The sequence below is a fragment of the Chlorocebus sabaeus genome, chromosome 21 (assembly GCF_047675955.1).
Source record: "Chlorocebus sabaeus isolate Y175 chromosome 21, mChlSab1.0.hap1, whole genome shotgun sequence".
Classification (NCBI taxonomy): Eukaryota; Metazoa; Chordata; class Mammalia; order Primates; family Cercopithecidae; genus Chlorocebus; species Chlorocebus sabaeus.
In genome coordinates, this window is record NC_132924.1 from 17708570 (window position 1) to 17725824 (window position 17255).

At 50.3% G+C, this 17255-nt stretch overlaps 1 long non-coding RNA gene across 1 annotated transcript; it reads right to left on the reverse strand.

Annotated features, from left to right (window-relative positions):
• Positions 1-6383: 6383 nt before the first annotated feature.
• On the reverse strand, positions 6384-13166 carry LOC140709638 (uncharacterized). Its single transcript, XR_012090301.1, has 3 exons — positions 12144-13166; positions 7787-7837; positions 6384-7658 (listed from the first exon to the last, which is right to left on the reverse strand). It is a non-coding gene; the product is annotated as an uncharacterized lncRNA (long non-coding RNA).
• Positions 13167-17255: the final 4089 nt, after the last annotated feature.

Consider the following 17255-nt stretch of genomic DNA (forward strand, 5'->3'; position numbering starts at 1 on the left):
GTCAGAAGGAAGGAGCGGTCATTCAAAATGGAGTCTGGTGGCAAAAATAATGTTTGGCCCCACCTCATACCTCCCTCAAAATTAACTCCAGATTAATGAGGTAGATATTAGAAGAGGAACCAGGGAAGGACTGCAAGAAAATATCAAGTCTTTATTTACATCGTGAGGTTTCTTTTAGGTTTTATTTATTTTTTTGTTTTTGATATGGAGTCTCACTCTGTCACCTAGGCTGGGGTGCAGTGGTGTGATCCCAGCTCACTGCAACCTCTGCCTCCCAAGTTCAAGTTATTCTCCTGCCTCAGCCTCCCAAGTAGCTGGGATTACAGGCACATGCCACCATGCCCGGCTATTTTTGTTGTTGTTGTTGTATTTTTAGTAGAGATGGGGTTTCACCATGTTGGCCAGGCTGATCTCAAACTCCTGACCTCAAGTGATCCACCCGCCTCGGCCTCCCAAAGTGCTGGGGTTACAGGCGTGCACCACCAGGCCCGGCCTGTATTTACATCCTTTTTTTTTTTTTTTTTTTGAGACAGAGTCTCGCTCTGTCACCCAGGCTGGAGTGCAGTGGCACAATCTCGGCTCACTGCAAGCTCCGCCTCCCGGGTTCATGCCATTCTCCTGCCTCAGCCTCCCGAGAAGCTGAGGCTACAGGCATCCGCCACCACGCCCAGCTAATGTTTTTGTATTTTTAGTAGAGACAGGGTTTCACCATGTTAGCCAGGATGGTCTTGATCTCCTGGCCTCGTGATCCACCTGCCTTGGCTTCCTAAAGTGCTGGGATTACAGGCGGAAGCCACCATGCCCAGCCTGTATTTACATTCTTGATGGGGAAGTCTCTCAAGGAAAGACAGAGAACTTTGGTTGCATAAAAGTTTTTACTTTCTGTACATCAAAATACACTGAAAATGAAAATAAAGAGCAAACAAAATACTGGGAAAGAATGCAGCGCTTAGAGTGAACATTCCTGGCCTCCTGTAGTTTTAGGAAGCAGCTGTGGCCTCAGACTCGTCTGCTGTGAACCTCCACTCCATACTCACTGTACTTTCTCTCTGTGAACCTCAGTTTCTCTCCTCTATAACAATAGGATAATAATGACACTACCGTGCCTTGCAAAAATGCCACAAGGGTTCACTAAGATAAATCTGGAGAGTCATGCCTGAAAAATAGTAAGTCTTTGATAAAGGAAAGCTGCTATTAATAAAGCTTTTTCCTTTTTTTTTTTTTTGAGATGGAGTCTCACTCTGGCGCCTAGGCTGGAGTGCAGTGATGCAATCTTGGCTCACTGCAACCTCTGCTTCCTGGGTTCAGGCAATCCTCCTACCTCAGCATCCTCAGTAGCTGAGACTACAGGTGTGCACCACCATGCCCGGCTAGTTTTTTACATTTTTAAAGCTATTAATAGGCCAGCCACGGTGGCTCACGCCTAATCCCAGCACTTTGGGAGGTTGAGGCGGGTGGATCACCTGGGGTCAGGAGTTCAAGACCAGCCTGGCCAACATGGTGAAACCCCGCCTCTGTGAAAAATACCCAAATTAGCCGGGTGTGGTGGCACGTACCTGTAATCCCAGCTACTCCGGAGGCTGAGGCAGGAGAATCACTGGAACCTAGGAGGCGGAGGTTGTAGTGAGCGGAGATTGCACCATTGCACTCCAGCCTGGGCGACAGAGCAAGACTCCACCTCAAAAAAAATTAATTAATTAATTAATTAAGCTATTAATAATTTAACTTTGTTTCCACTTTAAAAAGTGAACTAAGTAAATAAATAGGCAATTCACAAAAGAAGATACATAAGTGGCCAATAGATACAAAAATGTCTGGCCTCATTAAAAGTTATAGAAATGTAAATAAAATATATTGAGTACAACTTTTTCTATGTCAATTTCTCAAAAATTAAAAAACTTCCAGTGTAGGTGTTACTGGGAGATCACCCTCTGAAAGCAACTAGTGGCAAGGAGCTCCACACCATTCAGGCATCTCATTCAAGGTCACATGGCTGCAAAGAAGAGAAGCCCATCAAAGCAGCTGAGCCCCAATAAGGCATCCTGCCATGCACTCACAGAAAAACCAATGGAACAATGACTAAAATAAGATAGAAATTTATTTCTTGCCAGCTGTGGTGGCTCATGCCTGCAATCCCAGCACTTTGGAAGGCCAAGATGGGAAAATTGCTTGAGCCCAGGAGTTTGAGACCAGCCTGGGCAACATAGTGAGACCCTGTTGCTACAAAAAAATTAAAAATTAGCTGGGCATGGTGGCACACGCTTGTAGTCCTAGCTACTCAGAAGGCTGAGGCAGGAGGCTCACCTGATCCCAAGAGTTCAAGGCTGCAGTGAGCTATGATTGCTACACTTCACTCCATCCTAGACAACAGAGCAAGATCCTCTCTCTATTGTAGACAACAGAGCAAGACCCTGTCTCTAAAAATAATAATATTTTTAAAGGAAATGTATTTCTTGCTCATACAAACAAAATCCAAAGGTAAGCATCTGGCTTTCCATTTTATTGCTCCCCTAGCCTCAATGTATGGCTTCTATCTTGTGACACAAAATAGCCGCTTGAGATCCAGCCATCATTGCATCATCCCAGCCAGCAGAAAGGAGGAAAGGGAATAGTAGAACACAATCTATTCCTTTAAAAACACTTTGTAGGGCTGGGCGTGGTTGCTCATGCCTGTCATCCCAGCACTTTGGGAGGCCAATGAAGGCAGATCACTTCAGGTCAGGATTTTGAGATCAGCCTGGCCAACATGGTGAAACCCTGTCTCCACTAAGAGTATAAAAATTAGCCAGGACTGGTGGCAGATGCCCGTAATCCCAGCTACTGGGGAGGCTGAGTAAGGTGGGAGAATCACTTGCTTTTATGTCTAGTAATAGTACTAAAGTATTAGGAAGGTATTAAAAAAAAAAATCAGTGTCTGGTAAAGAGAGATGTAAAAGCTGGAAAGCAGGAAAATACAAGAATAAGTAAGCAATCATGGATCATGGTATCAGCAGTTTTGTGGCCAGTTTCTGTGTGAGGTATTCACGTTATTGCATGTTTGTCTGTGGGCCCCATCAGAAGCCCAGCCAAGGAAAAGGAGAGGAGGGCAGCCAGCTGCGTGAGAGGAAGGGGCTCCTGGCAGGCACCCACCTCCAGCGCCCCAGCTCCTGCCATTACAGAGGAGTGCCAGAATGCTCCCAAGGCCACTGTGAACCCACAGTTTTTCGTGCTAAAAGAATGTGTACCTGCCCAGTGTCTATCTCTGACCTCATTTTTAACTGCCAAGCTTCTGAAAGGAGTTGTTCACATTCAAAGTTTCCATTTCCTCAGCCCTAGACAGCTGTTTCTGCACCTGGCACTCTGACTAGGGCCCCAGGGATCACCCAAGACCAACGGGCCTTGCCAGCCACCGCAGCTCCCTTTGTGATCGCCTCCCCTTGCCAAGGTTAGGGTTAGGGTTAGGGTTAGGGTTGCTCACACTTCCATGTTGGCTTCTCTTCCGCCTCCCCCGCTTCCCTGGTGGGGGTCCTAGGGGTGGCACCTCTCTCTTCTCGCTCTGCCTCCTCTCCCTGGGAGCTGGATGAACCCCTGCTGCAGAGATCCCCACCTGCCAATTATTCTGACGTCTCCGCCTCTAGCCCGGACCGTGTCTAGCTGCGCTGTCGCCATGAGCATCCGCAGGGGCTGGGCCTGCTGGCCTTCTACACACCTGAGGGTTTCGTTTCTCTTCACACCTCTAGTCCACCATCCACAGGCCACCCCTGAGGGCCTGGAGGGCTCCCTGTGTTCCTCAAGGAAGAAATCCCACCCTCTGCATGGCCCCTAAGACCCTGCACTCTCTCCACCTTCCCCTCCTCCCTCCAGCCCTGGGGTGAGCCTGGAACCCGAAGGGTCTGGCACCTCACTTCTGGGCCTTAGCAGTGCTAGTTCCTTCTCACTCCATAACATGGCTGACCCTCGTTCACAGCAGGCCTGCCCCCCTGCCCCCTCTTTAAAATCACCCACTCATAGTCCTACAGGAAAACACCTTCCCCAAGGGTGAAGAAGTCAGACTCAGTTACTGTGTCCATAAAGTTGGAGCTCACTATCTAGGACCTAAAAAGAACTCACATTCTGGGAGATCACCATTCCCTGTGCATCCAAGATAGACCCTCAGCCCTCCTGGGAGGATATGGCTGTGGCCTGGGGACAGGGAAGAGGACCATCTCCTGGTAGAAGCCCTTCCTGAGGGCAGCAAGCATCCAATGCATGCACTGACCATGAGGATGACTTGCTTAGGCGGCAAACATTCAGAGATGTGTGCAGGGCGACCACCCCAGCCCACACAGAGAGGGCCTTGCCCCTGGGAGCCTTCTCTCCAGCAGAAGAGACAGACAGCTATAGCTCAGTGGTCTGGGGGCTCACAAGGGGCCCAGCACAGACCTCCTGGAGAGAAGGGTAAGTGGGATGAAGCAGGCGCATCCCCAGAGGGCAGGGACAGACTGCACGAGGAGGGGGCACACTGTGGGGGCTGGGGCTGGGCACGTGCGAGGCCTGAGAAGATGAGCAGGGCCTTAGAGGCCACCTTGAGCTTGGGTTCCAACCTGTGGGCAGAGGGAGGAGTGGGGTGGCCTGCGCTGAGAAGAGGGTGGGACCAACTGGGGCCAATGCTGGGGCAGAGCTCACAAGACCTGGGCCCCGGAGCTGAGGAAGGAGCCAGTGAGGTGTCTGGTTGGGAACGGGTGGGTGCGGATCCAAGAGAGGCCCAGAGAAGAGCAGTCACAGGAGTGCGGCGAGGTGGACCTGTTTGGGGCCTGCCTGCAACACTTGGCACACATTCCCCAAAACTCTGATGGAGGTGGGGTTGTGACCCCAGCCCATCCAAGTTTGATGAAAGAATCAGAGGTGAGGCGGTGCCCCCCACTTTGCCCTACCCCCACCCCTTGAGGGGCCACTGTGCCCTACCCTCATCACCTCCATCCCCAAATGAGTTTGTGTTATTGGGACCTGCAGGGTCACAGGCGCTTACACCCTGTACGCCTGAGTGGCTTCGGGTGCCCAGCACTAGGCTGGATGACAGGCGATGCTGCTGACTTCCCTGAAGGGCCTGAATCTTTCTGGCTGTGACCCACCAGAGTAGGCTCTGCCAGGAGCAAAGCATTTTCCCCACTGTGGGATCCAAGCCTCACTTCTGCCTACCTCCACTGATGGCCACACTCAACTGCACCCTCCCAAGCTGGTGGGACCTTGAGCTCAGAATTCCTACCTAGCAGAAGCCCCTCCATGGCCCATGCTGCTCATGGTCACTGACTGTGGGTCTGTTGACTCCTCTTCCTATTTAAAAATTCTTTGTAGAAAAATAAGAAAACACAGATAGGCAAAATAACAAAACTATTATGATAAGTTTCATTAAACTCCACTGTCCCACCTCCCAGAGAAAATAATCACAGTTTGTTACATAATCTTCCAGACATTTTTTTGGAAGCACATAGACCTGGAGAAGCCTGATGGAAGCAGCCTGGGTTCACAACCCAACAATGCTGTTCACCAACTGTGCAAGCTTGGGCAAGTTGCTTGCCCTTTCTGTGCCCCTATCTCCTCCCCAGCAAGATGGGGAGGAGTGTCATCCCCTGACATCAGGGGATGTCCTGGGCATCAAAGAGGTGACATGTGTCAAGTGCTTAGAACAGTCTGGCAGAGAGCATGGAGCAAGGCTTGGCCTCATGCATTTGCTTAAAAAACACTTTATTATGGAAAATTTCAAATATGCAAAAGCAGAACGATGACATCCTGAGCAGCCTGCCCTGTCACCCGCTCCTGCAGTTCAACTTTCAGACTGTCTTGTATTATCTGTGTTCCACCCTTGCTCCTCTCCAAGATAAGTTTGAAGCAAATCCCAGACATCATATGATTTTACCAGGAAATACTTTATTGTGCATTTCTCAAAAGAGGACTCTCTCCCCATCCGCCTCCCCTTCCCTCTCTCCCTCCCCTCTCTCCCTCTGTCTTAACCTACTATCACTTGTGCAAATCTCAACCATAATTCCTTAATATCCAATATCCAGAGTGCACATTTCCTCTATTGCTTCACACATTTTATTTTTTATAGTTTGTTGATTTGAATTACGATCCAAGGAAGGCCCATGTGCTGTGATTGATCCATCTCTGAAATCTGTTTTAGCCCACGGGCTCTGTCTCAATCTCAATCTTTCTCTCTCTCGTTCTGGCAACTTATTTGTTGAAACTAGACTATTTGCCCTTTGGAGTTTCCCGTGGTCTGGATTTTGCTGATAGCATTCTGTGCTAAATATTTTAAACTTAAATGAAATTATTATTTTAGAGTGTGTGTGTGTGTGTGTGTGTGTGTGTGTGTGTGTGAATTCAGTCCAAAAACTCAGAATGCCAGAAATGCAACTTACTTTTTCCTTGAGTGGTTTCATTTCCATTTTGAGCACCCCGTTCCACTGCAATCATGTGGGGTTCCTTCTTCTCTTTTCCCAGGTCTTCCAGAGCACCAGGAAGAGAGGTTGAGGTTGGGGCTGGAGCATCTGGTCCTGGAGGTCACCTGCATACTCAGGCACCTGGCTAGTCATCCAAATCTGACTGCAGAGCCACCGTTAGTAACCAAAAGATGCCCAGGTAGTACAGAGGGTTCAATTTGGCATCTGTCAGTTCACTCTGAGTTTGCACACCCACTCTTTGCAGGAGCCTCATTATTTTTATTTTACAAATAAGGAAATGGGGGTTTGGGTTGGTAAGGTGACTTGAGTAACTGATGACAGAAGCCAAGCAGCACATTCAAGAAGCTAGAAGATTGGTCGGGCACGGTGGCTCACGCCTGTAATCCCAGCACTTTGGGAGGCCAAGGTGGGTGGATCACCTGAGGTCAGGAGTTCGAGACCAGCCTGACCAACATGGAGAAACCCCATCTCTACTAAAAATATAAAATTAGCCGGGCATGGCAGCGCATGCCTTTCATCCCAGCTACTTGGGAGGCTGAGGCAGGAGAATTGCTTGAACCCAGGAGGCAGAGGCTGTGATGAGCCAAGATCACGCCATTGCACTCCAGCCTGGGTGGTCAACAGGAGCGAAACTCCATCTCAAGAAAAAAAAAGAGGTTAGAAGGAGTGCCATGCTCCTAAGGACACCTTGAGGGCAGGAGGCTCCTTCCAGCCCCCAGCTAACAGAACTGTCGGGTCAAGCCTCCAGGGACCAGTCACTTCTCAGTCCTTGCCTTAGGTGACCCATCAAACATCTGATACAGTTGCTTACACCTTCCTCTTTAGAAGCCTTTCCACTTGGTCTCTAAGACACCATCCTGACCCAGGTTTCCCCCCGCCCCTCTCAGTCTCCATCCTCTAAATTTCTGGGAGGCTCTGGGCTCAGTTCTTGCACATCCTCTGCAGGGCCCCCCTCCTTTGGTGACCTCCTTGCCCCTGACAGTCTCCTCATTTATAGCTGCAGTCCACACCACTCCCGCGGTGCTGGCCTCTTCTGTCAAATTGGATCCTGTGTTAGTCTGTTTTGCATTCCAATAAGGGAATATCTGAGGCTGGGTAATTTATAAAGAAAAGAGGTTTATTTGGCTTATGGTTCCACAGGCTGTACAGGAAGCAAGGAGCCAGTATCTGCTTCTGACAAGGCCTCAGGAAGCTTCCACTCATGGCAGAAGGCGAAGGGGGAGCAGGCACATTATCTGGCTAGACAGGAAGCAAGAGAGAGAGGAGGCAGTTCCAGGCTCTTAAACAAACAGATCTGTTTAGAGTGAGAGCTCATTACCCCTATGGGGAGGGCACTTCATGAGGATCCACCCCCATGACCCACATACCTCTCACCAGGCCCTACTTCCAACACTGGGGGTCACATTTCAACAGGAGACCTGGAGGGGACAAACATGCAAACCAGGTCAGATCCTCAACATCTTCCCTTGATTTCTAGAGAGGTCTCAGGGTCACCTGTTTAGAGCCACACTCCTAAGCCTCCACACAGGTGGCCCCATCTCAGGATGTGGTAACTCCAGCCTTCCCCCTGCCAGAGTCAATCCTCGCCTCTTTCTCCCTCACAGTCAGAAGCCAGCATTCCCTACCTGGTCTCATCATGGTCCACACTCACCTGAGTCAGTGCAATAGTCTCTTAGAGGGGCTTCCCTGCCCTGGCCCTGGCCCCTAGTGTTAAAGCTGAGTGGGGGCTGGGCAAAGCGGCTCATGCCTGTAATCCCAGCACTTTGGGAGGCCAAGACAGGCAGATTGCTTGAGCCTGGGCACCATGGTGAAACCGTCTCTACAAAAAATACAAAAATTAGCTGGGTCTGGTGTCACATGCCTGTAGTCCTAGCTACATGGGAGGCTGGGGTGGGAAGATCACTTGAGCCCAGGAGTTCGAGGCTGCGGTGAGCCAAGATTGCACCACTGCACTCCAACCTGGGTGAAAAAGCCAGACTCTGTCTCAAAAAACAAAAACAAAAACTGAGTAGAATAACACCTGCCTCTGGTCAGAGCCTCCCCATCACAGTCCTTTCAGTGGCTTGTGGGGCACCCCAAGATCTGACCCCACTTTTCAGCCGCTTAGGCTCCTTGTTCTTCCTTAAACCTGTCAGGCCCAGCCTTGGTCACTGAGGATATTCTTTCCTCCCTCCATGAGGTCACTGCTCAAATATCATCTTCTCGGTGAGCCCTGGGCACTCCCTCCCCTTGCCTGACTTTGGGTCTACCCACGCACTTGGCCCTTCTCACCATTGTTTCAGTGATCCTTGGCTGTGTAACAAACCGCCCCAAAACGGAATGGCTTCAAACAGCAGTGAGAGAGCATTCCTCACGATTCTGTGAATTGGCTTCTCCACACGGTGTCAGCTGGGGTCTCCCATGCAATGATGGTCAGCAGGGAGCTGGACTCAGTGCTGGCTGTCACCTGGACACCTCGGCCCTGTGTCCACGTGGACTCTCAGCACCCACAGACCAGACCAGTTTTTTCACACGGCAGCAGCTTCCAAGCGGCAGAAGTGGAAGCTGCAAGCCCTTGTAAGGTTAAGCCCACAAGTGCCAAGATGTCATTTCTGCTCTATTCTGTTGGTCAAAGCAAGTCCCAGAACCAGCCCAGAATCAAGGTAAGGCCTAACCCCATCTCTTGCTGGGGGGAGCATCAAAGTCACTCTTCGGAAGGGCCGCAGATGGGAGGGATTCCAGCAGCCATGTTTGCTATAACCAACCACACCCAGCATAGACCATGTCCTCCCTAGGGAATTGTTGTCTGTCCTGCCCCACAGGAATGTCATGAGGCAGGGGTTTCTGTATGTCTTATCTGCTACACCTCCTGCACTTAGAAGAAAGCCAGGCACACAACACACCTTTTTGTTTGTTTGTTTATTTGTTTATTCTTGAGACAAAGTCCCACTCTGTCACCCAGGCTGGAGTGCAGTGGCGTGAACTCGGCTCACTGCAACCTCTGCCTCCTGGGCTCAATCAATTCTTGTGCCTCAGCCTCCCGAGTAGCTGGGATTACAGATATGTACCACGACATCCGGCTAATTTTTGTATTTTTAGTAGAGATGGGGTTTTGCCATGTTGGCCAGGCTGGTCTCAAACTCCTGGCCTCATGCGATCAACCCCCTTCCGCCTCCCAAAGTGCTGGGATTACAGGGGTGAGCCACTGTGCCTGACCTCAACACACTTTTGTTGGGTGAATGGTGAGGAGGATGGCTCTGTGGTCAAACATCCACTGCTGAAATCACATTTCTGCTACTTTGGCAACATTATTTTAGCTCAAAACCTCAGTTTCCCTATCTGAGAGATGGAAAAAAATGACAGTAGTGCCAATTCCATATAATTGGAAAAAGAACAAAAATACAGCATAACAAATAATCAGCACAATCCTTGGCCTATTTCTTGCCCTCCATAAATGTTAGCAGCTGTCACTTCCCATCCCTGTCTGTCTACCCCAACTTCTGGTCTGGGCTCCACCCCTGACTGGGACTTTGGAGACTCCTTCCATGGCCATACTCCTGGCTTCCACCCCTCCTTCCTCCTTGTACCAGGCAGGACGTCCAGCCTCTCAGGACTCTCCATCCCAAGAACCAGCATCCATGACAGCCTTGGTGCTTCCAGCAACTTTCTAGCCCAGGGCTTCTCCTTGGTGCTAATAAACTGGAACTCTCTGTGTTTGGATCTGTTTTATTTCAAGGATGACAGTGGCAAATGGGAAAATACTAAATAAATGACATTGGGTCTGTTTATTCAGGAATGTAATGACATTATAGTCTTCCCTTAACATAAATGAAATAATTCATGATTGAAACAGTGGACAATATGGACAATTTTGTCAGCTTGTGGTAGAGTCGAGGTCAGCAAACATCCCTCTTCTTGTTAGCCTTCTTAGCCCCCTAGACCCTTCACCATTGCCAGCCACACCTGAACTGCTGGTTGAGCCTAGGCTGGTTAAATAGATGAACCCAAAAAGCCTTCATTTTAAGGACACTTCACTTCTCCATAGGGAATTCTGCGGCCAAATCCCCTGGCAGGGAGCTGGGAATTCTTCTCTGGACCTCTGGCCCAGTCTTCCCACTCTGAGTTCTGTCCCAGACTTCTAATTCCCCTCTCCCCCACAACCCCCGCCACCACTGGTTCTTATATGGAACCCATCCAGCAAGTGGCAATGCACACACTCCTTAAAAGGCAGTAATGGTTTCTCAAAAATAAAGCGTCTCTTTTTGTTATATAACCAGCCAGGTCCCAGGCAAGCCACTAGCACATCTACTGTCAAAAATACGAATCCCACAGCTCTGATGGGTCTACACAAATAAAGAAATGTTGGCCACTTGTCCCAGGTCACAGAGTCCAGAGTTGATCCCTGGCAAAGTGGGGCTCAGGTCAGTGGGTTAAATGGTGGCCCCCCAAATTATGTCCACCCAGAATGTCAGAATGTGACCTTATTTGGTATAAGGGTCTTTGCAGGTGTAATTAAGATAAGAATATTGGCCGGGCACGGTGGCTCACGCCTGTAATCCCAGCACTTTGGGAGGCTGAGGTGGGTGGATCACGAGGTCAGGAGTCCAAGACCAGCCTAACCAATAGGATGAAACCCTGTCTCTACCAAAAATACAAAAATTAGCCAGGCGTGGTGGCACGTGCCTGTAGTCCCAGCTACTTGGGAGGCTGAGGCAGGAGAATTGCTTGAACTCAGGAGGTGGAGGTTGCAGTGAGCCAAGATCATGCCACTGCAGTCCAGCCTGGGTGACAGAGTGAGACTCCATCTCAAAAAACAAAAAACATAAGAATCTTGAGATGAGATCATCCTGAGTTGGGATGGTCTTTCAGGTGTCTCACGCCTATAATCCCAGCCCTTTGGGAGGCCAAAATGGGAGAATCACTTGAAGCCAGGAGTTTGAGACCAGCCTAGGCAACATAGTGAGACATCACCTCCACAAAAAGTACAAAAATTAGCCAGGCGTGGTGGCACACACTTGTAGTCCTGGCTACTCAGGAGGCTGAGACTGGAGATCACTTGAGCACAGGAGTATGAGGTTGCATTGAGCTATGATCATGCCACTGCACTCCAGCCTGGATGGCAAAAAAAAAAAAAAAAAAAAAAGCCTAAATCTTATGACTAGTGTCTTAGTGTATAAGAAAAGGAGAAGACAGCCGGGCATGGTGACTCACGCCTGTAATCCCAGCACTTTGGAAGGCCGAGGCTGGTGGATCACTTGAATCCAGCAGTTCGAGAACAGCCTGGCCAACATGGTGAAAACCCCTCTATTAAAAATACAAAAATTAGCCAGGCATGGTGGGAAGCATCTGTAATCCTGGCTACTGGTTGGGGCTGAGGCAGAAGAATCGCTTGAGCCTGGGAAGCAGAGGCTGCAGTGAGCGGAGATGGCACCACTGTAATCCAGCCTGGGTGACAGAGTGAGACTCTATCTCAAAAAAAAAAAAAAAAAAAAAAAAAGAGAGAGAGAGAGAGAAAGAGAAGACAGACATAGAGCAGGCCCAGAGGGAAGGAGGCCATTGCAGGCAGGGGCAGAAGGTGGAGTGATGCTGCCACAAGCCAAGGAGCACCACGAGCACCAGCAGCTTGAAAAGGTGAGGAGGGATCCCCCCTAGAGCCTTCAAGGGAGGGAGGCCCTGCTGACAGCTGGAGTTTTAACTGTAGCTTCCAGAACTGGGAGAGAATACATTTCTGTTGTTTTTACCCACCTAGTTCGTTATAGCAGTCACGGGATACGAATACACCAGGTTACTCTCAGCCGCAGCAATGTGCAGGAATAGATCAGAGGAGGCCCAGGGCCAGCACTGCTGGGGCCAACAGCCCTCAGGAGCTCGGGGCCAGCAGCATCAGCAGTTTGGTCACACACTCTCCCAAATGCTGCTGGCAAGCAGGCCACAGGAGGGAGGGAACCAGGGCAGCAGGGGCAGGCCCCCAAGCAGGGCCGAATCCTGACCCCCGCAGACCTCTGGACAGACCGCACAAGCTGGAAACAGCACCAAAGCGAGCTTGCAGAGAGGTGCGCCACAGTGGGGGTGAGGCAGGGAGGGGGCTGTGAAGGTTGGGCACTGAGGTATCTCCGCGAGGACCTCTAGAGCTGAAAGTGGGAACAGGAAACAGCTAGATGAGATTCATCTTGGAAAAATGCAAACTCTGGGCAAAAATAATCGAAAACATAAGTAAGGGATGGGCAGGAATAGCCATGGCTCGGCAGGAGCAGGGAGGGAGGCTGCAGCCTCAGGGCAGCGGAAAGGGCCCAGCCTGGCCGGAAGGTGTCCCGCCACGAGGGTGGCTGCGCAGCCTCCTGACTTTCTGGGAGGCAGTCTCAGAGGAGGGAGCGGGAGGCTGGGGACTTGGACTTCTGGGAATCCCTAAGCCAAGTTCATTGGAACAGCTCACCCAAAACAGAGGGCTGAGGTCTCTACTTCCTGATGGTGGCCTGTGGTACCCACCCACCCATCCAGGCCAGGGCCCTGCCCACCGCTGCCCAGGCCTGCCTTCACCCTTCCCTCTCTCACAGCATTCCCTGGGCCTGTGCTCCTAGGGGAGGCCACAGAGCAGGCTGAGCAGGCACTGTGGACATCTCCAGAGAGAACTCTGGACTCAGAGCCAGGAGGGGAGGCCGGGTGTGTGTCTTGGCTCTGCCGCTCAGACAGAGGCTCCTCGTCCACAAAATGAGAACGAAAACTTATGTTCCCTCCCTCCCTGCCTGCTTCCAAGTAATCCATGCCCTCTGTAGAAATTTTAGAAAGTACAAACAAAATGAAAAATGTTCAAATCACCCACAATTCCACTAACCACTGCAAACATTTGCTTAGCTTTGTTGCGCCTATATTTTCCACGTATGACATATATATGTGTGTTTTTACAAAAACAGCCTCACATTGTACATAAAGCTGTCTGCTTTCATCTGGTAACCATGTCACGTCTTCTTGTGCCATACAGCACCAGTTTTTGTTGTTGTTGTTGTTTGTTTGCTTTTTGAGACTGAGTCTTGCTCTGTAACCCAGGTTGGAGTGCAGTGGTGCGATCTTGGCTCACTGCAACCTCCGCCTCCCGGGTTCAAGCAATCTCCTGCCTCAGCCTCTCGAGTAGCTGGGATTACAGGCACCCACCACCATGACTGGCTAATTTTTGTATTTTTAGTAGATATGGGGTTTCTCCACGTTGGCCAGGCTGATCTCGAACTCCTGACCTCAGGTGATCTGCCGTCCCAGCCGCCCAAAGTGCTGGTATTACAGGAGTGAGCCACCGCGCCCGGCCAGCACCAATTTTTAAAAGTCAGGCTGATTGCGGTATAGTTGCCATATTGTAAAGTTCACCCTTTTCAGTTCATAATTCTATGAATTTGACAAACAGTCTTGTAACCTGTAACTCCCACCACAGTCAAGATAGAGGACATTCCATCACCCCCAAATGCCTTCAAAGCTCTTTGTAGTCAACTCCTGCCCCCAGCCTTGCCCATCACTGGTCTGTTTTCTATCCTATAGTTTTGCCTTTTCCGAGTTGTCCTATAAATGGGATCAGAGCGTAGGTGTCTCCTGCCACTTACCATGAGGCACTGAAGACTCACCCAAGCAGCTGCATCACCGGTTCCCTTCATCTCAATGTTCCTCAGCATTCCACAGGCTGGACACACCAGTGTGTGAAGCCATTCCCTGGGTCAAGAACATCTGGAGTGTTTACAGTTTTGGGTGATAAAGAGTAAAACCTCACAGAATCATTTTTAATGGCTGCATTTATATTCCACAGTATGAACACAGCAACATTTATTCCACCAGCTCTTGGTCACTGGATGTTCAGGTGGTTCTCAGCTCTTACTTTTACACACATAAGCTCCTTGTCAGGGTCTCCATCTCCCTGAAGGGTCCCCTCCCTCTAGAGCAGTGAGTCTCAACCTTGGCCACACATCAGTCATTGGGGAGCTTTAAAAATGCTAATGTCGGCCGGGTTACTGGCCCATGCCTGTAATCCCAGTGCTTTGGGAGACTCAGGTGGGAGGACTGCTTGAGGCCGGGAGTTTGACACCACGAGTTTGACACAGTAAGACCCCCATCTCTACAAAAAATAACTTACAAAAATTAGCCAGGCTTGGGGGCACATGCCTGCAGTCCCAGCCACTCAGGAATCTGAGGTAGAAGTACCACTTGAGCACAAGAGCCAAGAGTGATTGTGCCACTGCACTCCAGCCTAGGTGACAGAGTGAGACCTTGTCTCTAAAAAATGAATAATAATAAATAAATAAAATGCCAATGCCCAAGCTATATCCAGACCAATTAAACTGGATTGTTTTGGGGAGGGGCCTGGGCATCAGTATTATTTGGAGCTCTTAGGTGCACCCTGCTCCACTGTACTCTGGAGAGGGGATGGTCTGGGCCTGGTGGGGGGTGGCCACTGCTGCCCCTGTGGCAGTCCCTCTCCCTCCCTAGTCCCTCTCCTCACTGCCTTCCCACAGTGACCACCACAGACCAGTACAGGGAAACCAGGCCCACTGAAGATGGAAACTCAAAGACAATTTCCAGTGTGCAGGAGATAATCTAACCGTCTCCTTTCAGTGGGACCTTTTCCATAGCTCAAGGACCACCCTCTGGGAAGGGTAACTCCTTCCAGGTGCCTCTTGGACACACCTAAGTCCTAACCTGCCCTAGCGACCATGCCTCTTGCTTAAGCTGCAAAAGCTACCTCCAGTCTTGGGGATATTCTTGGCCCTAGTATGGCTCCCCACTGTGCCCCACCCCCATCTTCCAGTGGGACAGCCTCCCTCACCCCTCCTCCAGCAGGTATACCTCCCACAGCCTCAAGCAGGGACCCCCTCCCCATCCATCCTCCAGCAGGGACACCCCCTCTCCAGGTTCTCCAGTGGGGACACTGTTGGAGCAGAGAAAGTTTCATAATTGCAGGGCCAGACTAAGCAAGGAGGATGAAAGATAATTCTCAAAACCACCTCCCCCAGAATTCAGAGGCTAGGGTTTTTAAGGATGCTTCAGCAGGCAGGGGACTAGGGAACTGAGACAATTGATTGGCAGTGGATGAAATCACAGAGGTGTCAAAACTATCTTCAAGCAGCTGAGTCAGTTTCTTGGTGTGGGTCACAGGTCCAGGTGGGGTGTCTTGGGCTGCTAAAATTCTAAATCTAGAAAATATCTCAGAGTTCTTTAGGTTTCATAATGGTGACTTTTTTTTTCTTTCTTTCTTTTTTTGAGATGGAGTCTTGCTCTGTTTCCCAGGCTGGACTGCTGCGGCGTGATCTCAGCTCACTGCAAACTCCACCTCCCGGGTTCAACAGATTCTCCTGCCTCAGCCTCCTGAGTAGCTGGGATTACAGGCGTGTGTCATCATTCCCGGCTAATTTTTTTGTACTTTTAGGGAGATAGAGTTTCACCATGTTGGCCAGGCTGGTCTTGAACTCCTGACCTCCAGTGATCCACCCACCTTGGCCTCCCAAAGAGCTGGGATTACAGGTGTGAGCCACTGTGCCCGGCCTGTATATGAGCAGTTGGAGAAGTTAGAAATCTTGAGATTTCTGGCTATGTGACTCCAGCCCAGTAAGTATTATAGAAAAGCAAGCTAAGTGAGCAATGGCAGGTCGCTGTTTATGCCCATTCTTTTTTTTTTTTTTTTTTTTTTTTTTTTGAGACGGAGTCTCGCTCTGTCACCCAAGCTGGAGTGGAGTGCAGTGGCCGGATCTCAGCTCACTGCAAGCTCCGCCTCCCAGGTTTACGCCATTCTCCTGCCTCAGCCTCCTGAGTAGCTGGGACTACAGGCGCCCACCACCTCGCCTGGCTAGTTTTTTGTATTTTTTAGTAGAGACGGGGTTTCACCGTGTTAGCCAGGATGGTCTCGATCTCCTGACCTCGTGATCCGCCCGTCTCGGTCTCCCAAAGTGCTGGGATTACAGACTTGAGCCACCGCGCCCGGCCTGTGCCCATTCTTTAGCAAAGTTCAGGCTCCACCACAATTCTAACCTTGTCTTATGAAAGTGGTTTCAATCTCCAAACAAGAAGGGGGTCAGTTTTTCCTGCCTTTAACTATAAACTAAATTCCTCTCATAGTTATGTTGGCCTCTGCCCTACAAGAAGAAGAAGAAGAAGAAAAGAAAAAGAAATAAGAAAACCAATTTAGCCTGTGAGGTTAGAAGCAAGAGGGAGTCAGTCATGTTAGATTTCTCTCATGGCTTAGAATTCTGCAAAGGTGGTTTCACCTCCACGGCAGGCCACCTCTCCCTGGGTATAGGGCACATCTTCGTCCTGCAGAGCAGGCAAGTCCCTCTCTCTCCGCACCTCCTCACCCCCTCTTGCCCCCACTGGCCAATGTTCATGACTCCTTCAGCCCCATGTTGTCCTAGCAGACACTGCAGCAACCACCCAGAGGGCCTGGCTGATTTCTAAGCTAGGCAGTTTCTTCCACTGTCAGTTGGATGAGATTACTTGAACAAACATTTTTGCACAGTTGCGCAGTGTTTTAAGTACTCAGGTCTGACAGACTTAAAAACTGCCTCTGCCTTCTCAGGAGAGAACAAGGGCCCCAAGGGGAGCCCAGGTGCCCTGGCCAGACAGAGGACATTAAAAGGAATGGAAATGGTTTTAGACAGCTGGAGGGATCTGCTCAGGGGACATTTGGGCAGAGCCTCTTCCTTGAGGAGGGCAGGAGCCAGATCCACAGATGAAGACCCTTAGAGCCTACCTATCCCTGCTGGCACAAGGGGAGGATGGGGAGAGAGGGACCACATGCAGGCCTCCTGGCTTCTGTGTGTGGGTCCTGAGGCCCAGGAAGCTCTACAGCCCTGAAGAGGTAGATGAATTAGGAGGCTGGGAGTTGGTGTA